This window comes from Canis lupus, chromosome 5 (genome assembly GCF_048164855.1).
Source record: "Canis lupus baileyi chromosome 5, mCanLup2.hap1, whole genome shotgun sequence".
Classification (NCBI taxonomy): Eukaryota; Metazoa; Chordata; class Mammalia; order Carnivora; family Canidae; genus Canis; species Canis lupus.
Genome location: NC_132842.1, coordinates 83,742,299 through 83,761,983, shown reverse-complemented (window position 1 = coordinate 83,761,983; position 19,685 = coordinate 83,742,299). Strand labels below are relative to the sequence as shown.

The 19,685-nt window shown below is 40.6% G+C and overlaps 1 protein-coding gene across 3 annotated transcripts in view; it reads left to right on the top strand.

Moving 5' to 3' along the window:
* KAZN (kazrin, periplakin interacting protein) overlaps positions 1–19,685 on the top strand; it is a 1,010,923-nt gene that overhangs the window by 313,481 nt on the left and 677,757 nt on the right. The window lies entirely within an intron of this gene.

Genomic DNA, 19,685 nt, shown 5'->3' with positions numbered 1-19,685 from the left:
GCCTGCTTCTCCCTCTGCCTGTGTCTCTGCCTCTCTCTGTGTCTCTCATGAACAAATAAATAAAATCCTTAAAAAAAAAAAAAAAAAGAATTCTCAACCTGAGACTGGGACAATCCATATAATGCAGGATCTGCCTAGTCTCTTGCCATGTACCGTAATATCTTCACAGGATCCAGGGATTAGGGCATGGGCGTCTTTGGGGAGAGGGGATGTATGAGTGATTGCCACGTAATTGTACATCCATGAAAATACTTTATCTTCATGTAGTTTAAATGTTGACCCTAGATCTTACCCACCTTAATCATTTAAATTTAGCAAATTATTTCCTTGCTACAGAGACCACAAACTTAGGTTTGGCCCAGGCAATATCCCATCTACCATTTATTATTCCAAATTGGTGCAATTCAAAATAGTGAAAGTTCAAAAAAAAATAGTGAAAGTTCACAAAGGCAAAGAGAAGGTCTAATATTATTGTGGATCAAGGATTTGCCTGGCCACCTTGTGGACTCACTGTCTTTAGGGCCAGAGATGCTGACACTTCAGTTTAATTGATTTAATTAATTAAATATGATAAGTTGGTTATATGGAAAATGGCTACAAAAAGACACCAAGAATATTATTTGATGCATACTTCATGACAACCACACTGAGGTATGGATGGAAAAGGATTGTAAGCTTGATGATATGGGGCCATCCCAGGCTGCTGGCTGCGTTGTGAGACACACAACAGTAATGGAAGTAGGAAAAGCCTTGTGCAAGGCACTGGCCTTGTGCAGGCATCTCTGGATGCACTCAGGTGACAACCAGGATCGTACAGCACGCTGAGCGAGATGCTTTCTTACAGCCCTGCTCACCCTGAGCTTGACCTCAGCAGTTTGGAGAAGCAGCTATTTCTCCCCTATTCTCTGTAAGAAAACCAGAAATCTGATCCTCAGTGTAGAAGAAGTTTTCTGCCTTTTTTCCAAAATAATCCACTTTAGTTTTCACATGCCCCCACGGCCTCCTTGTGAATCGGAAAGGAACAGATGCAGATAGTGATTAAGTAATTCATCAAAGATGACACCATGGCGAAAGGCAACTAGGGCTCAAGACTCCTGATTGTGGCCAGTGGGGTATGTTCTCCAGTGGGACTTAACCAATCAGGTGGTGAGCTGCCCTTTCCCCGAATTTCCACTTCCATCTCTTAGTGAATCATTTGGAAATTAACTGTACGTGACTCCGCAAAGAGAACAGGTGCCAGATGTTTCAGATTGGGATTTACCTGGACTGGCTACTCCTTGCGGTGTTGCTTCTTTTAAACCAAAGATGACAAATTTGAATCCTGCCTGTACTTGATGTGAGCAACTTCCTTTTTCTTGTGGCCTGTGCCTGGTGATGTAGATAGATGGATAATGGATGGATGGATAGGTGGATGGATGGATGGATGGATGGATAAGTGGATAGATGTGTGGGTGGATGGGGAGATGGACAGACAGATGGAGCGAATGGGTAATTATGATTGGTGTCCTCTTTGCCTATGCCTAGCTGGGATGTTAAACTTAATCATGCAGCCGAGAGGTAATCACATCAAATTTACCGGCATTGTTATTGCACTGTGAAGATGTGAATTAAAATAACAGCATTTTTGCTTTAAGAAGAAATATAACCAAATAATACAAAATATATATAATCATGATTAAAAGAACAAAAGATACTATACCCAGAAAGGCTACCGTGTATGCACTGCCTTAATTATTCCTGGCAGATAAACCATGTTTGTTTCCTGGAACTACTTATCTCTTCCCATGGAATAAGAATCCTGAATGTACCACACTGTTAGACATTATTCATCAGATTAGATTAGCGTAACTAGTAATTATTATTTTTTCTTTGCCTTCTTTGCCAGCACACACAAACATACAGATACAGCAGTGGCACCTGGGACAGTGCCATTTGACATCTTTTCCTGTGCACCATGGGTCTGGCCTTTGGCAAAGACATTAAAATCATTATTTCTGTTCATTACAAGTATAAATTACCATCCCCATTTTGTAGGTGGAGAAATCAGGCCCAAGATCACAAGTAAGTTAGAAGCCAGCTCAAATGCCACAGCCATAGGTGATCCCTTGGGTTGTTGGGTCCCTTGCTCATTTCTCAGCGATGTCTCAACAACCTGTGCCTCTCTCCATGGGAGCACTAGAGTGAGTGCGTGAAATCTGTCACCACGTCTGAATCATCCTTTTTATCTGTACACACACAGATGCAGTGCTTTTGCACATACTAACCCAGCGGTACCTTTTTGCTGGTTGAAAAGATGGGACTCATAAAGAGTATGTTCTTATATTTACAGAAGGAGGGAAAGGAGAAAAATTCCTCCCAAGGAAGGAAATACCTACATCTTTTTCCTTCTGCTCCCTCTCATCCACTACACATTTTTCATCAGTTCTCTTAAAAATAATAGCTCCGTTTTAATATATATTCATAAGCATTTTTATTACCCACCAATACCCCTCAGAGATGGTAGCATGTTTTAAAAATGGCCTATATTAATTTTGTGACAATGATCGAAATGAAACTAAAAGTAGCACTTGTGTGTTTCCTGCCATATTAGTGTTGACTTCATTAACAAAGACCCAAGATTGCTAGAAAAATGAGGGCTCTTGGTCAAAAATCAGTAAGAATTTAAAGATGGAAACCAAGCATGAGGGCTTGTCAATGACACAGGTCACATGCCCATGAAGCCAGCCCTGGGTAGGGAGAGAGATGTTAACATGTACACAGATCTATAACCACAGCTGTGATTAGTACAGGTGTTAGGAGAGATCGATTACAAGCCCTGAGTCCCCCCCCCCCCATAACTACATTGTGCTTTCACAGGAGTAGATGCTCAAAAACTATTTAGTCAATTGACAGTTTGAAGTGTCCTGATATTACGGGAAGGATTTCCACGGACTGCCATGGAGAATATGATGGATTATCATACTAATAATAGCTAAACTTATTGGCTGTGGCTGATGGTGTGATCGATGCCAAGCAGTGCATTAGGCCCTTCTTGTGTTTGTGTCATTGGATCACTACATGCTCCTATATGTTAGAAATGATACGATCCCCATTTTTCAGATGAAGAAATAAGTTTTAAGAGATTGGAGGGTGCCTGGATGGCTCAGCTGGTTAAGTGTCCAACTTGGTTTTGGCTCAGGTCATGATCTCACAGGTCGTGAGATCAAGACCCAATTTGGGCTCCGCGCTGAGTGCAGAATCTGCATTGGACCTTCCCTCTTCCTCTCCCTTCTCCCAGCCCTCCTTCTGCTCAAGCGCATGTGTCCTCTCTCGCTAAAATAAATAATATATTTTTTTTAAGAGATAGATTGGAGAACTTGCCCAAAGGTCACCCAGCTGATGGGTGGTGGAACATAGTAATTAAGTCAGCCACTGTTTGCCTGACATATAATGCTGTGCTTTTAAATACCATGCTGCATGCCTCTTTAAGGCTAAAGCATGTATTTGATATCTCTTCATTGTGTCCCATCCTGCCCCACTTTTTGAAAAGTTCTTAAGCCCATTTTGCTTCCAATGAAATTAAATCAGCCAACATTTATTGAACCTAGCCCTTGCTCTGTGTAAGGCACAGAGAACCCTCCAGTTACCTACAATCAAGCTAGGCCAGCGCAACTAGTTCTGTTGTATAATTAGTACCCACGGGCTGATGGCTAGGGCTGCTTTGTCAAAGAGGTTGCAAAGTCTAAAGAGGTTAATCTATGTAAAGAGACTTGCATAGTGCCCGGTCCATCGTGCTCTGTAAGAGCTCACTGTGTACCGATGTCATTCTCAGTGTATCCCGGAGTCCACCGTGGTTCCTACCACATAGTCTCCACTCATATTCTCAAATGAACAGATGGAAATTAGGAAAGTGGGAGAAAGCCCCAGGAGTTATTGTAAAATATGGTTTGGCAACCAGAGGACTTTTCTTGTGGGATGAGGAGGATGACAATACAGTGATGGAGCTGCAGAAAGGACAAAGAAATTTAAAAAAAAAAAAAAAAGAAATTCAGTAACACTTTGAGAGGGAAGGGTTAATCAAGGGAGTCAGGATGAGGAGGAGAAAAGCTTACACTCTGCTCTCACATGTGTTCAAAGGTGACACATTACCTGTGCGTGATTATTTTCCTCTCCCGTTGGCTTTCAACTCGAAGTTTAATAGGATGATGATATATATGTATATATAAGGCCATGAAACCAGAATTTGACCTGCTAGGTTAATAAACACTAGCAGTTACAGTAACTCACAAATTACAGGTCCCAATTTTCACAGCCGGGTTGCAGGCATTAATTAAAACCGGTGTTGCAAATCACAGCATTTTGGAAGGCCTGCAATGTTTAAATTATCAATGGTGTTGCTACCTTAATTTAAAAAAGCAACTTCCATCATTTTTCAAAGAAGAGTACCCTAGCCAGAATAAGTCCATCTCTCACGCTCGCAGAGTCATTAATGCGCTAGAAGCAAATGAAAGTTTTTAATGCCTTTCAATATGTTTGAGTACAAATTATCAGACTTTACTTGCCACTGTGGCCAACTCTGCATATTATATAGTACGGAATAATTAAGGAGATGTTATTATGAGTAAGTTTTTGGTTTGGTTGGTTTATCAAAATCTCTCTCTCTCGAATTTTCAGGAGGGGCAGTATTGGCCCCAAAAGGGGTAAAAACTGATCCTTGATGGGGAAGCTCAGATATTACAACTTCATGACTCTCCAAAGCCCCAGTACATTAACAGATAGATAGTATATCTATGGTACTAAAATTTTATGGAGTGGGATGGTAAATGGGAAAAGTGTCTAAAAAGTCTCCTTAGGGAGATAATGATAATTTGAAAGAAAAAAAAAAGTTTGAGGAACTCAGCTCAAGACTTCTGTACATGTGATTTTGATCCATCTCTCCACTTTGTGATAGAGAATGTGTCTTCATGTTTTTCAAATGACAGTGTTAATGGATGGAATATTTTGTCCCTCCCCAAGCAGACTCCCACCTTGAAATCCTAAACACCCCTCTGATGGCATCGGGGTGGGGCCTTTGGGAGCTGATTTGGTCTTGAGGGTGGAGCCTCACCAATGGGACTAGTGCCCCTGTAAAAGGGACCCCCAGAGCTCTCCTGCCATCTTTCAACTCTGTGAGGACACAGGGTCTCCTGAAAGAGGACCTCACTAGAATATGACCATGCTGACACCCCGATCTGGGACTTCCAGCTCCCAGGACCAGGAGAAATAAGTTTCTATTGTTTATAAGACACCGCATCTATGATGCTTTGTTATAGCAGCCCAAACAGGGCTATATAAGACAGGCATTATGCAGAGAAACTAGAGAGCTAGACTTAACCACAGAAATAAAATGTCTGCTATCAGTGTGACCTGGGAGAAAGTTAGTTTGGGAGAAAGGAATAAATGGCAGCCAGAGTCTGGAGTTGGATGACAATGGTAGAACCATATGGGTCAGGTCAGAGAAAGCAATGGGGTAAGTAGAAATCCTAGAGAGCCATGCTGAGCGGGGGCAATGTGTGGTGACACTGGGGCAACACCATGTCAAGGTGGGCAGTGGTGAGTAGAAGTTAATGAACGAAGGGACACGGTCATGAGGGCTGACCTAAGGCAAGGCTGGAACAGGGCATTTCCACACATGTACGTTAGGGAAGGTGGCATGAGTGATGGAAAAGTCACCAGCTCTGAAATCTCTGATTCCTCCAAAGTGTGAGTAATATCTCTAATCGGATCAGCTTCATCCATGTGCTCATTCCTGAGCATCCCTTGGAACAGCCAGCCCTCGATCAATGGCAGTGGGGCCAGCCCTACTCAGACTGTGTAGGTGAACGATGGGGGGAAGGAGATATCTCCAAGGACAATTGCTGAAAGGACATTGCTGAAAGAACAGAGACCTGGATGTTGGGGGAAGGAGGCCAGCTGATGCTGAGCAGGGCGTCGCACAGAGCTGCTTTCCAACCTGGCTCGGGCACCCTGGACACCGTGGTCATGTCTCCGAGCCTCAGCCACACCCGTTACAGTGAGTGCGTCCACGAGCAGGACCAACGACACAGGCTCATTGTGAGGATTGGATGCGAAATGAAGGTAACGTGTCTGGCATCTTGTCAGTCCTCAGGGACTGTGGCTCTTTTTCCTCCTTACTGAGGAATCCTTTCCTACCAAAGAAATGCGGTTTATGTTGATTAATATGTGTCCACAATAAGTAATTGAATGAGGAGAATCACTGCTGAAATTCATAATTCATTAACTGTGTGCTTTCAATGAGCTTATTAACTCACTAATTCTCCACAGGGTTGTTTTTCTTCTCCTTTTTCAATGTCCCTCTTTTTTTCTAGACCTTATAAGGCACTGATGTACTCCCATCGTCCTTTCAGTGCCTTGCCTTGCTCTGATTTTGAGATTTCCCCTGCTATCCTCCCTTGAATGGTGCCTGGTAATGACACAGTTTGCCAGTAAATGGGGTACGTCCCCTGAGGAGGGAAGGGATCCTCATGGTGCAGTGAGAAAGGGTCTGCCACTCACTGGTTTGCTCAGGCGCCCATAATAAGCACTACAGACAGGGAGCCGAAACAGCAGAAACGTATTGTTACGTAATTCTGGAAGCTGGAAGCCCGAGCTCAAGGTAGTAGCAGGGTTGGTTTCTTCTGAGGCCACTCTCCTTGGCTTATAAATGGCTGTCTTAGTCCTCTGTCTTCACGTGGGCTTCCCTCTGTGCATCTCCTCTTAGGAGGACACCAGCCATATTGGATTAGGGCCTAATGACCTCCTGGGTTCTTAAAGACCCTGTTTCCAATACAACCACATCCTGAGATACTGGGGGTTAGGACTTCATCATAGGAACTGGGAGGTGGGATTGGGGGGTGGAGACACAACTCAGCCCATAATAACCACTTGTAAGCTGGAGGCTGTGAACAAGTCTCCCAACCAAGCAGTTGTGATTAAAACTCTTCCTAGAGGCAAGGAACTGGAACCCACTCAAGGCAGCACAAGTAAAAGTAAAGTTTACTTAAATAGTTGCAAGATTGTGATCTTCCTAAGACAACTGAAATCCAACCATCCTCTCTCCATTTCTCAGGACTCACAACATGGCTCCCATCTCTGCTTTATTATATCCTCTCTCTTTCTCTCCCTCTCCTCCTCTCCTTCCCTCCCTCTCTGTCCTTCCTATCTTTTTCTCTACTTACATATGGTCCAACAAGGCAAGTAATGCCAAGCTAGTGTGATCTTTTACCACCAAATGGCTTTAGTCTCTAAATCTTAAAGTCAAGAGAGAAAATCTGATTGGTCATTGGCCAGCCTCATTGGTTGGTCTTGAGTCAGCTGCCCGTTGCTGGTCCAGGCAGCTGGGTCCGAGCCACAGGGGAGCAGAGCTATGTAATACGAAGGTTTCCCAGGCTCATCCATTCAGCAAGTATTAAGGCAGGGGAGTTCCCGTGTGTGGAGGCTGAAGCATGGACACACAATCCATACTATGCCTACAGCTTAAACCTCAGCATTCCCATTTGCAAAGGAGACATGACAATATGCACTTCACAGAGTCATTTAAAGAAGAGATGAGATGATGAGTTGCAGACTTCTTTGGTGACCCTGAAGCATGTGAGATTTTTGTAGAGTTGAACAAGAGCTTACTAATTACATTGCTATGTCCCTGTATCAGTGAGCGCCTGACCCAAAATTGCCATGTAACAAAACTCAGTGACAAGTCACAACAACCATCAGTTGTTCTCATGGATCTGCAGGTTATCTGATGTTGGCTCATTTAGGCTGAGCTCAGATTAGGGTGGCTGTGCTCTAAAGGGCTCTCACCTCCTCCTGGAGCCGGTGCACTAGCCAGGATATGCTTCTCATGGTGACATGGGAGGCTCAGGAATCCAAACAGAACCCAACAGTCTTCTTAATGCTTAGGAATCTGTCTTTGGTGTTTTTCATCCTAGGTACATCCTAGGATGAAGCCGCCTGGGTCACAGCTTAATAAGTGTTAGATGTGTGGTGAATCAATCCCTTACACCTTCATGGCCAAAACTAAAATATATTCAGGACTCATGCTTTTTGAGTTCATGTTAGTGCATGATTTTCATAAGCACTCCTTACTCCAAGAAGTAGGACACGTAAAACTCAAACATTCTTGGTTTTTTGATTGCCTTGATGATTCTTGATTCTTTTCCATCAAATTTTACTTGTTTAGTGGTGTTTTCATTGAATTCTTCATTTAAACTAGAGAATTTGCAAAACGTTAAAACTCTGAGACTGGGAGACATTCCTCTTTTGTTTCACAAATTAGAGATACTGCAGCTTGGAGAGGTAAAATGACTTCTCCAAGGCCTCAAAACAGATCCCAAAATGTGTCTCACATTGGGCTAAATAAAACTCGGATCGAATAAAATTGGGAAATTCTGGTGATGTTAGGGAATTGCAGATTAATTTTAATATGTCTGGGATTTTTATTTCTGTTTTGGATCAAACCTAACTTGATTTAGCCAAAAGGTGTTATTCATGATTTCTCAGACCCTATCTAGAAATCTGGAAATTAAACAGAAAGGTGTGAGTCAGAGTGGGAGAGAATTTGCAGTTGGCTCGCCGAGTTGAGAAGATAATTTTGTACCTGCTCTCCAGATTTTTCACCAGCCTCTTGGCCCTCAAACTCCTTATGAAATAAGTCTTAATGATGTATGTATATACAAACCTCTTTTTGAATTGCTTATTTGTGTTTCTCTACTGTGAGGATTTGACTATTAATCATGACAAAATCACTGATAGGGGAACTGGAGATTTAGAAAATGCTAGACAATCATCTAGTTTTAAAAAAATTATACAGCTCATGTTCAAAGTTCAGCACTGAGTTAAGGGCAAGAAAAATGCTAATAAATACAGAGAAAAACAAAAATAAAGTCTAATGTTTTCTGCCTCATAGATCCCTCTTTTTTTTTTAAAAAAAAAAGTATTTATTTGAGAAAGAGAATGAGTCAGGGCAAGGGGCAGAGGGAGAGGGAGAAGTAGACTCCCTGCTGAACAGGGCCCCTGCCCCACCGAACGTGAGGATCAGTCCCGGACTTGAGGTCATGACCTGAGCCCAAGTCAGACATTTGGCATAGACCGAGCCACCCAGGTGCCCCTCGTAGAGCTACATGAAAGAGCTCCTAGACCATATTCCTTTCTTTGAGTCATTTCAACAGTTATGTCCTGTCCCCCATCTTCTCTTGATCTTAACCCTTCTGTTCTGAAAGCATGATCTTTCTCAAATTCTGAAGGCTGGGGAAAGCATTTTTATTATTCTCTCAGGCCTTGGTGTAAAAGATCTTCTAAGTAAAAGCATTTGGGTAAAGAGCAACAGATTCAAAATATGCAAATGATGAGACACTCATCCTGCAGTCATAGAGAAGCCAAACTCCTACTACTGTCAAATGAAGTTCTCCCATCTGGGAGGGCTGGAGGTTTGCTTTTCCTATTTATGTATTCTTTTCCAGGGTACCCCATGCTAGGGCACACAAAGGCTGCAGCACCCAAGATGATTCTGATGCTTTGTTGTCTGCTTTTGAACGTTAAAAAGGATGTGAGTTGTGAGCTACAAACATCGCCTCAGGGCTAATATTTTTGTAAATGAAAAATGTGATGAAATGGACATTTGCGCATCTCTAATTATTACAATGCTTTTAAACAGAACCACATTGTTGTATGAAATGGGAAAGATCGCTCCCTTGCTGACTTCACCACTGTCTTGAAATCTTACATCTCTAGTCTGCTGGCTTCTCTTGTTGAGTATATTCCATGCCACCTCCTTTCCACCCTGACTCCACCCCACTTCACATGGACGTGCCTATTTTTAATGCACTCGTCCTCATTTCAAAGGCATCGAGAGTGAAGCCATCCAAGGATCTGATGAGTCCTGTTGTCCACTGTCATCTGGGAAACTGTTGGTTCTATTATGACTTCATTCACACATCCGCATCCTCCAAGGAGCATAATAGAATCAGATTGCAAGGCTCACCTACGGAATGTAATATGGTTTGCTGACTTGCAGCTTGGGAATCTGATTTATAAAATGCTTTATGCAACTTGGATGCAGGTGATCGGTGGACAAGACCTTGTGAGACACTGGTGTGGTCCAGTGTCTCACAAGGAGAGTGGGCTCTCAGCCACCCAACTTGGGTTTGAATTCCAGCTCCATCCTGGAATAGCTGTGATTTTGTGAGCATGTTACTTACTACTCACTTTGTTCTCCAATTTCCTCATCTGTAACATAGGGTGATATATATGTTGCAGCACCATCTTAAGTGATGAGTTTCTGGTATCTAGATGGAGCTAGACTTCTTAGAGATTTAAATTCAATTAGCCAACACATGGAACATCATTAGTTCTAGAGTAGAGTTCAGGAATTCATCAGTTGCATATAACACCCAGTGCTCATAACATCACATGCCCTCCTTCATGCCCATCATCCAGTTACCCCATCCCCCCCACTGTCCCCCTCCAGTCACCTCAGTTTGTTTCCTATAGTTAAGAGCCTCTCATCATTTGTTTCCCTCTCTGATTTCTTCCCATTAAGTTTTCCCTCCCTTCCCCTATGATCTTCTGTGTTGTTTCTTATATTCCTCATATGAGTGAAACCATATAATTGTCTTTCTCTGATTGATTTACTTCATTTTGCATAATACCCTCTGGTTCCATCCACATTGATGTACATGGTAAGATTTCATCCTTTCTGATGGCTGCATAATATTCCATTATATATATATATATCCATATATATATTCCATATTCCATGGAATATATCCATATATATATATATATATATATATATATATATATATATATCCCACCTCCTTTCCACCCTGACTCCACCCCACTTCACATGGAAGTGCCTATTTTTGATGCACTCATCCTCATTTCAAAGGCATCCAGAGTGATATATATATATCATATCTTCTTTATCCATTCATCTGTTGATGGACATCTCAGCACTTTCTATAGTTTGACTTTTGTGGACATTGCTGATGTAAACATTAGGGTGCAAGTTCCCCTTCAGATCACTACTTTGTATCTTTAGGGTAAATCCCTAGTGGTGTAAATGCTGGGTCACAGGGTAGCTCTATTTTTAACTTCTCAAGGAAACTCCATACTGTTTTCCAGGGTGACTGCACCAGCTTGCATTCCCACCAGTAGAGTAAGAGGGTTCTCCTTTCTCCACATCCTTGTCAACATTTGTTGTTTTCTGACTTGTTAATTTTAGCCATTTTGACTGGTATGAGGTGATATCTCATTGTGGTTTTGATTTTTACTTCTCTGATGCCAAGTAATGTTGAACATTTTTTCATGTGTCTATTGGCCATCTGTATGTCTTCTTTGGAGAAATGTCTGTTCGTGTCTTCTGCCCATTTCTTGATTGGATTATTTGGTTTCGGGTGTTGAGTTTGATAAGCTCTTTATAGATCTTGGATACTAGCCCTAAATCTGATATGTCATTCACAAATATCTTCTCCCATTCCATAGGTTGCCTTTTAGTTTTGTTGACTGTTTCCTTTGCTGTGCAAAATCTATCTTGATGAAAGCCCAAGAGTTCATTTTTATTTTTGTTTCCCTTGCCTTTGGAGACATGTCTTGCAAGACATTGCTGAGGCTAAAGTTGAAGAGGTTGTTGCCTATGTTCTCCTCTAGGATTTTGATGGATGCCTGTCTCACATTTAGGTCTTTCATCCATTTTGAGTGTATTTTTGTGTGTGGTGTAAGAGAATGGTCCAGTTTTATTCTTCTGCATGTGGCTGTCCAATTTTTCTTCTGCATGTGTCCAAATGGGCTATCCAGCACCATTTGTTGAAGAAACTTTTTTCCATTGGCTATCTTTTCCTGCTTTGTCAAAGAGTAGTTGAACATAGGGTTGAGAGTCCATTTCTGGGTCCTCTATTCTGTTGCATTCATCTGTGTATCTGTTTTTGTGCCAGTACCACACTGTCTTGATGACCACAGCTTTGTGATATAGCTTGAATTCCGGCATTGGGAGGCCACCAGCTTTGGTTTTCTTTCTCAACATTCTTCTGGATATTCATGGTCTTTTCTGGTTCCATATAAGTTTTAGGATTATTTGTTCCAGCTCTGAAAAATGTCAATGGCATTTTGATATGTATTGCTTTGAATGTCCAGATTGCTCTTTGTATAGACATTTTAATAATATTTATTCTCTGGTCCATGAGCATGGAATGGCTTCCCGTTTCTTTGTGTCTTCTTCAATTTCTTTCATAATTGCTCTGTAGTTTTTAGAGTACAGTTTTTTTGCCTCTTTGGCTAAGCTTATTCCTTAGGTAAGTTGGCAAGTGGTGCCAACTTCTCTACAATTTACATCTTATGGCTCTAGGTACAATTGTAAATGGAACTGATTCCTTAATGTCTCTTCTATCTCATTGTTGATGTATAGAAGTGAAACTGATTTCTGTGCACTGATTTTATATCCTGCCACAGTCCTGAATTCCTGTCTGAGTTCTAGCAATTTGGGGGTGGAATCTTTTGGGTTTTTCATATAAAGTATCATGTCATCTGTGAAGAGTGAGAGTTTTATTCCTTCTTTGCCAATTTGAATGCCTTTTACTTCTTTTTTGTTGTCTGATTGCTGAGGCAAGGTCTTCCACTACTATGTTGAACAACAGTGGTGAGAATAGACACCTTCTCAGGTTCCTGACTTAGGAGAAAAGTTCTCAGTTTTTCCCCAATGAGAATGATATTTGCTGTGGGCTTCTCCTATATGGCTTTTACAATATTGAGATTATGTTCCTTCTTTCCCTGCACTATGGAGAGCTTTAATCAAAAAAGGATCCTGTATTTTGTTAAATGCATCAATTGAAAGGATCATAAGTTTCTTGTCCTTTCTTTTGTTAATGTTATGTATCATATTGATTTGTGGATGTTGAACGACCCCTGCAGCCCAGGAATAAATCCCACTTGAATAATCCTTTTAATGTACTGTTGGATCCTATTGGCTAGTACCTTGGTGAAAATTTTGGCATCCATGTTCATCAGGGATATTGATCTATAATCTTAGATGGAACTTAATTAATGTAGGGTTGTAAAGGATTGTAAAAAAAAAAAAAAATTCCAGAAGAGTTTCTGTCTTTTCTCTCTCTTTCTTTCTTTCTTTCTTTCTTTCTTCTTTCTTTCTTTCTTTCTTTCTTTCTTTCTTTCTTTCTTTCTTTCTTTCTTTCTCTCTCTCTCTCTTTCTCTCTTTCTCTCTCTCTCTCTTTCTCTCTTTCTTTCTTTCTTTCTCTTCTTCTTATTTTTTTAGAGATAGTGTGTATGAGTGGTGGGGATGGGCAGAGAGAGAGAGAGAATCTTAATCAGGCTCTGAACCCAGCATGAAACCCTATGCAAGGCTTGATCTCATGACCCTGAGATCATGACCTGAGCCAGAATCAAGAGTTAGGAGCTTAACCAACTGAACCACCCAGGTGTCCCAGGAGTTTTGTCTTTAACATTTCTGAAGACTAACCCAGTTGTCCATGACTCATTTCTTATTCAAGAACATGACTCAACAGAGGGGAAAAAAGTTAGCATGGAATGGAAGGGTTGTATGGGACCAATTTATTTATGTGTTATTTTGCTTACATTGTAAAATTATAAAATCGATTGTTTTTAGAAGAGTGTGACTATAATACATATGTATATGTAAGGAATAATCTTTAAAATACCACCTTGCAAAACAATCAAGCACCCACCACCTCGTTAACAAATTGGTCACAATTAATATTGAAATCTCCTGCATGTGCTTTCTTAATCACATCTCCCTCCCCCACCAGGGTAAGTACTAGTCATTATTTGGTATTTATCATCCCCATGTGCAGAAACATTACTGGGAAATTTGTTACAAATACAAATTCTTGGGTTCCACTCCCAGGCCTACTGAGTTAGAAACTCTGGAGGAGAGATCTAAAATGTGGGTTCTGAGAAGTGCTCCAGGTGCTTCTGATGCCCAGTGAAAACTACAGTTTTATAGTAGGTAGATGCTGTGTGTCTCTACATGTGTGTGTTAGTGTGTCCCTAAGTAATGTTATTTACTTTTATCTGATTTTGATTGACCTCTCAATGTGAAATCATACTTTATGTGTTCTTTTGCTCCTTGATATTTTTCTCTATCTTCTGTTTTTAAGGTTCATACATATTCATATGTACATCATAAGATCATGTATTTTACAGCCATATAGTATCCATTGTTGAATACAACAACTTATTTAAACATTTTAGAGCCAGTAGACATTTAGATTTTTCCTAATGGTTTGCTCTTTGGAGCAATGCTAGCATGAACATTCTTGAATATTTAATTGATGCACCTGTGCAAAAGGGTGTCTCTAGGGAAGTGCTTCCTAGTTTTTTCATGTCATAGTGAGCAGAGTAGAAAGTGATAATATTTGTAAACAGAGGTAAACAGGCTTCTCAGGGCCTAGAGTGAATTTTTAGTCTTGGTTCTCAGAACTTTTATCCAACTGTCCTTTCATATAGAGAGGTTAGAAATCTAAAAAACAACAAAATCTCAGACTGGCTTGTAGCTGGGTTTCTAGAGCTGAGTGAGATTTTCCCAATTAAATGTACTCACACAAGTTAGAGAAGGCCTTTTAGGGGCCAAAGCCATCTTCCCGGATGCTCCTGGCCACTGTCACTAGCAAGTTCCCTGGAATAGCCTCCCTGTGTCCTCCTTCATACATCTGAGTGACAAGGAACGATCGCAGGGGAAATACAAATCAAAACCACAATAAAATGTCACATCACGGGGCACCTGGGTGGCTCATTCAGTTAAATATCCAACTCTTGATTTCTGCTCAGGTCCTGATCTTCGGGTATTGAGATCGAGCCCCAGTTGGGCTCCACACCAGGCGAAGTTTCCTTCAGATTATCTCTCTCCCTCTGCCCTTCTCCCACTCTCCCTCTGTCTAAAAAACAAAAACAAAAAATAACTCACTTCACACCCTCTTGGATGACTGTAATCAAATAATCAAACAGACATATTGTGGCAATTGTTGTCAAGGATCAGTTGGAGCACTCATACCTTTGGCATGTGATGCAGTGGCTTTGGCAGAGTCTGTTGGTTTCTCGAAAGGTTAAGCATAGTTACCAGGCAACCTGGCAGTCTCACTCCTAGGCATACACCCAAGAGAAATAGAAGCATGTGTCCATACAAAAACCTGTACGTGAATGTTCATAGCAGCATTATTCATTTGTAGCCACAAAGCGGAAACAGCCCGAATGTCCACCTGAACATAAAAACCAAATGTGGCATATCCGTACAATGGATTATTATTATGCCATAAAAAGGAGTAAATACTTGGAATAAAGAACGAAGTACTACATACAACGTGGATGAACCTTGAAAACATTATGCTAAGTGAAGGAAGCCAGCCACCAAAGACTTTATGTTGTATGATCCCACTTATATGGAATGTCCAGAACAGGCAAAACCATGGAGGCCAAAAGTAGACGCACAGTTGCCAGGGGCACCATGGGGGTGAATGGGGAGTGACTGCTGTGGGTTTCTTTTGGAGGAAATGGAAATGTTCTAGAATGAAAACCTCTGAATTGTGCACTGGAAGCATGAATTTTATGATGTGTGAGTTCTGCCTCAGATAGGAAAGAGGGAAGAGTGGGTGGGAGAGAGGGAGGGAGGAAGGAAATAGACAATGGGAAGGGCAACCCTCCTAACCTGGCTTCCCTAATCCTGGGATAGAGGCTCCACATGCCCCATTTCTAGCTTCCCGTGTGTGGCAGTCAGTTGCAGAGAGAGCGAGGATATGCCTCCATCATAGCTCCAGGGATATCTCAGGGGTAGTAGGTCCAAAAGTGACTCCATTCTGTATGTACCTGGGGGTCATGACAACAAGAATGCTCCCTCAGCCCCTCAGACAAATTTCTAAATGCCTAATTCCCAATAGGAAATCATTCTCCATTTTAAATATGTAGAATGGTTTTTGTTTTGAGCATTAAACCCCATCTAATTTATGGCCACAGACAACCACCCAGGAATTCCATCCATCCCTAGGTATACCTACCTGCCTCAGGGATAACAGGATTGTCATCCTAAGGAAACTAATTGGTATTGTGAGTTTTTTGTTTTTTTGTTTTTGTTTTTTTGTGTTTTTTTGGCCAGGGTATAAAATGGTATGAAAGGTATGAAATGATATTATATTTTGTTAGATGTTTTGCTGATTACTAATGAAGATGATATATTTTAATGTTTATTATCTTTTTTCTACGAAATGCCTGTTCATGTGTTCTTTTTTTTAACTGTAACTTTCATATTGATTCTTGGGAACTCTTTGCTTATTCTGGATAATACTCCTTTGTTCACTGTTGCAAATGGCAAAAATCTTCACTTGTGACTTGTCTTTTTTATTCTTTAAATTTTCAGTATAATTAAGTTTTGCGTGCTATTAAAGAAATCGTTCCTTAGCCTGAGATAAGATATTCTCCTACATTGTTTTCTAGAAGTTTAAAATGTTTGCATTTTGCTCTTAGTTGCTGGGCCATTTGAAACTGGTATTTTCTCCCTGGTGTGATAGAATCCAGTTTCATATCTTTCCCTTATGGATCACCAATCTTTCAAGTACCCCACAGATTTATGATGTTAGGTCTATCATATTCCAGGTTCCCATTTGCATTGATCTGTTTCTGGGCTTCTGTTCTGTTCCACTGTCCTATTGTATATCCCTTGATGAAGACTATATTTTCTACTGTAGCCTTATAATTCTTGGTAATAAGTAGGGCACATTTTCCTACTTGGCTTTTTTTTTTTTTTTAATGCCTTGGCTGTTGGGGGAAGTATTCTCTTCTTCCATATTGATTTTTGAATCAACTTATTGAGTCCCATGAAAAAATTTCAGTATTTTTTTGAAATTGCATTAGATTTAAGATAATTCATATCTTTACCCACCATTTGCTTCAATGTGGATGGAACTGGAGGGTATTATGCTGAGTGAAATAAGTCAATCGGAGAAGGACAAACATTGTATGTTCTCATTCATTTGGGGAATATAAATAATAGTGAAAGGGAATATAAGGGAAGGGAGAAGAAATGTGTGGGAAATATCAGAAAGGGAGACAGAACATAAAGACTGCTAACTCTGGGAAACGAACTAGGGGTGGTGGAAGGGGAGGAGGGCAGGGGGTGGGGGTGAATGGGTGACGGGCACTGAGGGGGGCACTTGACGGGATGAGCACTGGGTGTTATTCTGTATGTTGGCAAATTGAACACCAATAAAAAATAAATTTATTATTAAAAAAGATAATTCATATCTTTATAATATTAAGTGTTCATATCCATGGGCATGGTATGTCTCTTCATTCATTCAATAAAGTTGTATAATTTTCTACACATGAGTCTTATATATCTTTAATTAGATTTGTTCTTAAGTACTTCATTTATGCTAAGGTAAATGGTATTTTTAAATTGCATGCTTGGTTGCTGGTGTATAGAATTCATTGTCTTTCACATATCAGGAAACTTGCTAAATTCTTTTCTTCATTCTAATAATTTTTCTATAAATTATTTGGATTTTCTGATGAAAATTATATGTGGAAGAAATGACAGTTTTATTTTTATAAATCGTTAACTTTTTTTTCTTGCCTTCATTTAAAAAAATATTTATTTTGCTGTGCTGACTAGGCCCCCACCAGCACATTATTGAACAGAAGTTGTAATCATTGGGTGGGTTCTTGTGCTGTTCCTGATTTTAAAGAGAAGCTTAAGTTTCACCATTTAGCATACAATTTGATGTAAGTTTTTTATAGATGTCTTTTTAAGTTAAGGAAATTGATTCTATTCCTTGTTTGCTAAGAATTATGCGGCTGCCTCTTCCTCTTCCTTTTTTTTTTTTAAATTTATTTATTTCAGACAGTGAGAGAGTACACAAGAGCAGGGAGAGGGACAGAGGAAGAAGGAGAAACTGACTCCTCGCTGAGCAGAGAGCCCGATGTGGGGCTCGATCCCAGGACCCTGAGACGATGTCCTGAGCTGAAGGCAGATGCTTCACCAACTGAGTGACCCAGGCACTCCCTCCCTTCTTGTTTTTCATAAATAGCAGCTGAATTTTTATTGAAATGACCATATGTTTTTTTCTTCTTTATTCACATAGTGAATTACATTATACTAGTTTCCTAGGGCTACCATAACAGAGTACTGTAAACTGGGTGGCTTAAACAACAGAAATGTAGTGTCTCTAAGTGCTGGAGGCTGGAAGTCTAAGATCAACATGTCCACAGGATTGGTTCCTTCTGAGGGTTTGGAGGCGTTTTACCTAACTTCTGGTAGCTTCTAGCATTCTTTAGCTTATAGATGATATTCTCCCTATTTCTTCACATCATCTGCATCTGTCCTTTTGTCCATATTTTCTTTTTTTATAAGGGCACAGTCTTATTGGATTAGGGTTTACCTTAATGATCCCATCTTGATCATTGGCAAAGACCCTATTTCCAAATAAGCTCACATTCCTAGGTACTGGGGTTAGCGCTTCAACAGTTTTTGGAGGGATGCAAGTCAAGCCATAATATATGTGAATAATTTCCCAATGTTGAACCAACCTTGTATTCCTTTATCATGCTATTCTGTTTTATACGTACATTGTTGGGTTTAGTTCCATTATTTTTTTAAAAATTTTAAAGATTTTTATTTATTTATTCATGAGACACACAGCAAGAGAGAGGCAGAGACATAGGCTGAGGGAGAAGCAGGCTCCAGGCAGGGAGCCTGATATGAGACTCGATCCTGGATCCCAGGATTACAGCCTGGGCCAAAGGCAGATGCTCAACCGCTGAGCCACCCAGGCATCCTGGGTTTAGTTTCTTAATCTTTTATTTAAATTTAATTTTGGGAGCAAATGAGTGACACAGTCGGTTGGGCATCTGACTTTTGGTTTCAGCTCAGCTCGTGATCTCAGGGTTGTGTGATTGAGCCTCAAGTTGGGCTCTGAGCTCAGTGCAGAGTCTGCTTGAGATTATTTCTCCCTCTCTCTCTGCCCCTCCCCTTTCAAATAAATAAATAAACAAATCTTTAAAATAAATAAATTTAATTTTGGACTTCTGCCTATATATTCATCCATGAGATTGGCGTGTAATTTTCATTACTGGACTGTCTTTGTCTGGCTTGGATATCCAAAGTATAGGAGCCTCATAAGATAGGTTTTAGGAAGTAGTTCCTCTTTTTTTTCTGTTTTAAAAAAGTTTTTATTGTAAATTTTCAAACATAAAGGTAGAGAAAATAATGAAAAGAGGACTCATGGGCTCATTACTCAACTTCCAAAATTAACAATATACAGCCAATTGTATTTTATCCATTACCCACTGTGTCAATCAGCCTGGGCTGCCGTAGCAAATTACCATAGACTAGGGATGTAAGAAACATTTATTTCTCGCAGTTCTGGAGACTGAGAAATCCAAATTGTAGGTGCTGGCTGATATGGTTCCTGATGAGAACTCTTCCTCTGGCTTGCGGAAGGTTGCCATTGTAGAGAGAGAGATCATATCTCTAGTGTCATATCTCTAGTGTCTCTCCTATTCCTAAAGTCTCCATCCTCATGACCTAATCGCCTCCAAAAGGCCCCACCTATAAATACACTGGGGCTTAGAGCATCAATATATGAACTTGGGTGGGGATGGGGGACAAAGACGTTGAATCCATAGCACACACCCAACCTGAATTATTGTGTTTT